This window comes from Cyphomyrmex costatus, unplaced genomic scaffold (genome assembly GCF_001594065.2).
Source record: "Cyphomyrmex costatus isolate MS0001 unplaced genomic scaffold, Ccosl1.0 scaffold8, whole genome shotgun sequence".
NCBI classification, from domain to species: Eukaryota; Metazoa; Arthropoda; class Insecta; order Hymenoptera; family Formicidae; genus Cyphomyrmex; species Cyphomyrmex costatus.
Window position 1 is genome coordinate 204805 of NW_017280375.1, and position 6523 is coordinate 211327.

Consider the following 6523-nt stretch of genomic DNA (forward strand, 5'->3'; position numbering starts at 1 on the left):
TTCGCGACCAGGTCCATAAACACATCTCTCATATCGATAAACAACATATTGCTGTTACGACAGCATTTCAAAGTAATAAGTAAACCTTCTATGCTAAAACGATTGAGACAGCAGGTCACGGAAGAGCTTTCTTACTCGTAAGGTATACATATCTATGATTTCTGATATATAAAATAATCGTTGTACTTGATTTATCTTTTTGTATAGAAATATAAACTATAGATTATTTGGCTCTTTGCCCTCTTTATATTTATACTATTTTATACATATAGAGCTTTATAATTTCTTTTATTTTATCACAATCCTTTCATTTGTCATTTACCGATATTTGCTAAATTGGAAAGATCACACACAAGATCAAATCGAGTCATTATTAATAAACAAAAGGTGTTCTAATGGTATGTGTTTTCGTGAAAACTACACGTTATATATATTGTTTTCACGTGAAACGAGTAGATTAGATTATACATCATGATTGATGATATTAAATTTTTTATTTTAGAACGTCAATGAAAAATCATTACCAATGTAACCTTTCTTACTTGAAATATCTGTTATACCATTTTTAAACTTCTAAGAGTAACAACTAAAATTTGGCTCTCATCGCATTGTCTAACAACGGACCATTTTATAAATTGTACTTTGATACAATATTATAAGAGAAACTGTAATTAGACACTATAACTAGACAATTTACAAAGGTTTATGGACTCTTACTTATTGTACCGAAATTAATATGTGAACCATGCCAGTGAGATTATATATACTTATTATTTTTTATATATAATTTTTATATTTTTAATTTTATAATTCCATACATTATTGTTTTGTTTAACAACTTGCGATCATTTTTTCTGTAACATTGATAATGATCTAATAGATGTCGAAATGTCTGTTTATCTATGTCTTGTTTCTAATTAAACTACATAATTTTAACAAATTAACAATTTTTATTTACTAACAATTGTATATTTTAACGAATTTTTTGGCTCATAGTCCTTTTTCTTTTTCATTATTTTTAAATTTATTGAGTCTTATCACAAACATATTTCAATGAAGTGTTTTAAATGTTTATTTTTTACTACTTGTAGTTATTTTGCAGGATTGCATGAGACGATTGACCATTTTATTGACTGTACAAAGTATACTCTTTTCCAAAAAATAAAGTGTGCTAAAGGTTTGATGTCAACGATAAGAGATTTAATATTTAAATTAAAACTTCATATTATAGTACAATGTTTAAGTATAATTCATTTGAGCCCTTTTCGAAATCTACATAAAACATCGGCTTTATCGACCGCTAAGTTTTAAAAATGATCTAAAAGGTATATCTTTTTTTGGAGAGTTTTTAACTACATTTTTCTCATAAACTTAAAATGAAATATTCTTATTTGTAGATTCAACGCACAAAAAAATTACAAGAAACTATGCTTGTTTTCAAATCAAAAAATTATAAAGCAGACCTATATGATGAACAATTCATTATAAGCAAAAGAGAAATAAATTTTGGTCTCGCTATAAAAAGATAAAAATAAAATGGCAAAACTAGATTTTATTTTCAGCTTCGGATGCTTATATATACCTACTTGAAAAGAACCGTCTAAAAGCAATTCACAGTATATATACCTCTGACAGCTTTATTATTACAGCAAATTCCAATAGTACTAAAGTTTGGCACAGAAGAATTCCAAGCATATAAATCACCCACATGTTACGGTTGTACATCAACAATCATTGAGTTTAGTTTCTTTTCTTTATCAATTATAAATTCATTAGACACACAGCCTCAAAATAAAGCTTTGAAAATATCTCATATAAAATACGATTGTAAACTGAGACATGAAAGTTTTTATATCGAGTACATGTAAATGTGAATTGAAAAAAATTATTTTATAGAAATATCTTATATAATGAATTAAGTATAATTTTTATTCATTACTGATTTCTATTAAGTCAAAAATTATCTGGATAAATTATAATAAAAAAAAATCAAGAAAATTATTTTTATATATAAATGTTGTAGATTTTTTTAGTGGGAATTTATAAATTGAAGTATTTGAAACAATGGATTACGTAGGAAAGTAAAAACATATCGATCATTTTGTTGTGTGTAAAAAGTTGATATGTTGGAAATAGTTTTAGTTTCAGTTTAAATGCAAGAAAATAATTTGTATTTATTATGAAGATATCAATTAATTTAAGTGATGAACTAACATAAGTGCAGAGAAACTAAATGAGTATTCATAAAATAAAATAAACGCAAATATCAATTATTCAGCAAATCGTAGTTTGTTTAAATATTTGATTGTAAATGAAACAATAATTTTTATCAATATATAACATTTATCATAGTTGTAACTGAACATTTAAATATCTTAACTGATGGATTATAAGGAGAAGGGAATAAATTTGTTTACGGAGAGAGAGGAGGAAGGGGGGGGAGAGCAAGAGGGGGAGGGAAGAGAGAGAGAGAGAGAGAGAGAGAGAGAGAGAGAGAGAGAGAGAGAGAGCGCAATTGGGAATGAGGAGAGTAACTTTTATCGAGCGTTCCAGTTTTTACTGTGCGTAGTCGCCATAACCGGTAATTTTCGCGCCATGAAAATAGCAATCGGCTGATCTTGACTCCCTGATGACCATATTTGCAATCCATATATTACTCGTTCCACCGTTGCAAGACTGTGATTATCAGCCACGACTTGATCATTAAAAAACAATGTTCTAAGAGGAACAACAATTTGACACAAAGTAACTGGAAATGCGATAAAATGATAAATACATTTTCACTCACGTTAGAATAAATTTATGGCAAACAACTAAATCATATCACAAAATTCGAAATGTTATATACCATACGTATAACTCATTCAACAGTTTCTACAGCTGATCCATGCAGGAATACAGAGGTTTTTTCCCCCGAGATCGCAGAGAAAGAAATTTTCGATAATCTCTTTGGATTAAATGACTGGCAAATTTCACTTCCTGTTGCTTTAAGGCACGCAAAGTGTCAAACACGTGTATGTTTCTGTCGAGCATGACGACGTCGCCCGTTCCATCTCTTCGGCTTCCATCTGCCATGAACTGCTGAATCCTTTCGTCGAGATCGAGAGAAAGAGATCAACGATTGTGTTATGCTTATTCAAAGTACTTTCAAATCCTTCACGTTAAACGCATTTTTGGCAATTGTCCTGTTATTGATAACGGCATCATCCTCAGGATGAAGAGAAAAATTATTAGCACACTTCGCATAGTATACTCCAAAAATCATTCGATTTCAATCGGAGTTGTTAGGAGTATTTCGAAGTAGTTAAAAGTGCTTCTGACGAAAATGAAAAACCAACTCATGTAGCGTCATCGAGTATATTAATAAGATTAATTAGTTGGAATCGGACGACATAGCAAAGATGAATGTATCATACAATTTAATCATATCTGGTCATATTATTTAATAATATGTTTTTTCAGTTTTAATTAAAGTAAGATAATAAAAAAATAGTATGAAGTGTAGCGAAGCTAGAATTCGAATATATGCAATACTTATATCTACAAAATTACAGCAACATTGGTGCAATGTCCTAGATAGCCGAGTATGCAGAGATTTTCGAGATTTTTTTAAACAAAACATGTTCTCAATTTTTAATGGCAGACAATAAATTTTAGAAAATTTTTAATATTTGACGATATTGGTAAACTACTCAACAATGACATTGTCAGATATTACAGAAATAAGACAAAACCTGCTTACATGTTTTGACAGTAAATTAACGATAGAACTGAATAAATTTTGCGTCTTCTGTTCAGTTTTTACTGTTGTCGCGCGCTAAGATCTTGTTCAGTTTCTGTCATTAATCTGCTGATATATAGCATATTAGCAGACTCTATCGATAGATCATGAACTTAATGCGGACACAGATGGCTATGTGCATCTGCATTGAATTTGATCGCATTTGCTACCAACAAACTGTTAGTATTTTGCTATCTGAGATGTAGATAAATAGTCGATTTATATTAATGCTATATTAAAATTCTTATCCATCTGCTAAAAAGTATCTAATTACTATATCTTGTCATGATATTTAATGTCTTTTAGGCAAATTTTAAATAATAAGATAATAGAAATAATAGTACGTTTACAATCAAAATTCGAATATTGTTCATTCGAAATTTATGCAATATTAATAAAAATAATATTAATAATAAATAATTATTCATTTTAATATTTATTTTCCACTTAATGCTAAAAGTATTTAATTATGATATCTAGTAACACAAATCGGCGAGATAATATCTAGATTGCATTCGGGAAACGCGCTATCAGTGTTATTTTGTCATTCTCGCTCATTAAATAGAGATAGATTAATGCAATAACGTTGATAGCATGCTTTCTAAAATAGTAGTCTTACTAAAATGTACGGAATCGCACAAAATTTGATTATTACAAGCTTCGTTACATTTGTTACCATTTATGAATATGGGTTATAACTGCAATGAATTTATTGTTGTATTGAGAACTAGAAAGATCTTTATATTTTTAAATTTTGTATTTGGTACATATCAAGCAAAAAAATATTTGCAATAATTTGTAAGTTTAAAATTATATTGATCAATGTTATTCGAAATATTACAGAATATTATAATTTGTTGTTTTTATAATATATACAAAATCAGTGAATATTTCGCGATGCGTTTAACGAATCACGCAATTTAGAGCAGTGGAGATGTAAGACTGCAAAGGAAGGGCGAGGATGGAATGTTGTGTGTAGATGGGAGTTGTCACGACTCCCACCCAGCTCGAATACCATGAAAACTTATATGCAACGTAAGTCAAACTTGGAATTATAATATATCGGCCAACTAGATGTAACAATTGCAGTCGCCAACTTTTTGTTCAAACAATCCGAATCTGCAGCTGTACCAATATAATGGTTTGGAACGACCATGAACAGTACATTCGTATGTCTCACCAGCGATTACTCCCAGGTCACAATTAATATGTGTGAAGGTGCTTTTAGATTTTTTTTCGTCGAAAATATACCACACAGTTATTTTTCATTTATGCAATTAGAGATTCCATTTATTATTTTTATATAAGAAAAAATATTGCAAGATTTTATCGGCACCAATTGCAAAATAAAAGAGAAAAGGAAAAGGAATGAATCTCAGTTTGGCGAGATATTTGATTACATTATGTATGTGCATTTGTCGTGCGTATGAAACGAGAATCGAGAAAATCGATCTATATCGTACATCTGAAATGCATCATTTTGAAATGCATAATTCGATTCCAAAGTGTTTGCAACGATGGAAGCAAGTCGATAAATCATGGCTGCACCAACGTACTTCAGTCATCCGTTGTTTTCTTCCTGCATATTATGTATCGGCAAATGGTCTATATTAAGATATATTAAAACAAAGATGTATTTGCGATAATTGTTAGACATCAAACGTTGTCCAAATCGAAGAACTCGGTTCGATGGAACAGAGAAAACTGTTCTTGTTGTTATAAGTCAACATTTATTTTTCCGTATATATCACTTTTTAGAGATAACAGTAATGTTAACAGGAATTATCCCGTAATTTTTCAGTTTATTTTTTATAATAATTTTATAGAATAAACGCGCGTATTATTGTAAAGTATCATAGAGGTAAATATATAGAAAAGTTATACAAAATCTATCGCTTATTTTCATATATGCGTGTCTGCCTTTATACCAAAAGATATTAATACAATTTATGATGGAGAATTATAACATAACTTCTTTTTATCATTCGGATTATTTCGTTAAACTGCGATTAGATATTATCTTCTAATTCTTTGAAATTTATGTTTATAGTATTGTTCACGTTTAATTTTTGGATTTGTATTTGTTACATAAGTTTAAACTTGTCTTTATCAATGTAATATAATGAAAGGATCATATGGAGAATGGTTCAATGATTATCGTAACACTCTAAGGCATCGTGTAGTTAAATGTAAACAAGAACGAATGATCGTTCTCTCATAGACAATATAGTAAAACTGCACTTCGCATAGGAAAGATTAAGGAAGAATTAACTGCAGAGAATGTTTCGCCCGATAATAACATTTCATTTTACGATTTAATTTTTGCTTTCGACTTAAGTTTCAAGGTTTAGATATTTTTTAGATTAAACAAATTTAATAAGCTTTTAATAAAACCATAATCTTACTTTTTACCAAAAAGTTAATAAAAAAATATTTGTTATACCAATTTAATATTGATTTTAAAATTTCGTCGAATTTACACGTTGAGTACAAATTACAATTCAAAAATATCAAAATTCCTGATATTTTTGGTGTTTCAATATAAAAGTTTTTTTTCTCTCTTTAAAAAAAAACAAACATCAATTAATTATTGCTGCAATGGCAGATCAAATCAAAACTTACCTTTTTTTTTTATTATAATTAAAGAAACTAATTTTTCTAAATACATACATACACTTTTCTACTCAGTCTACTATATCTTGGGGAGAGAGAGAGAGAGAGAGAGAGAGAGAGAGAGAGAGA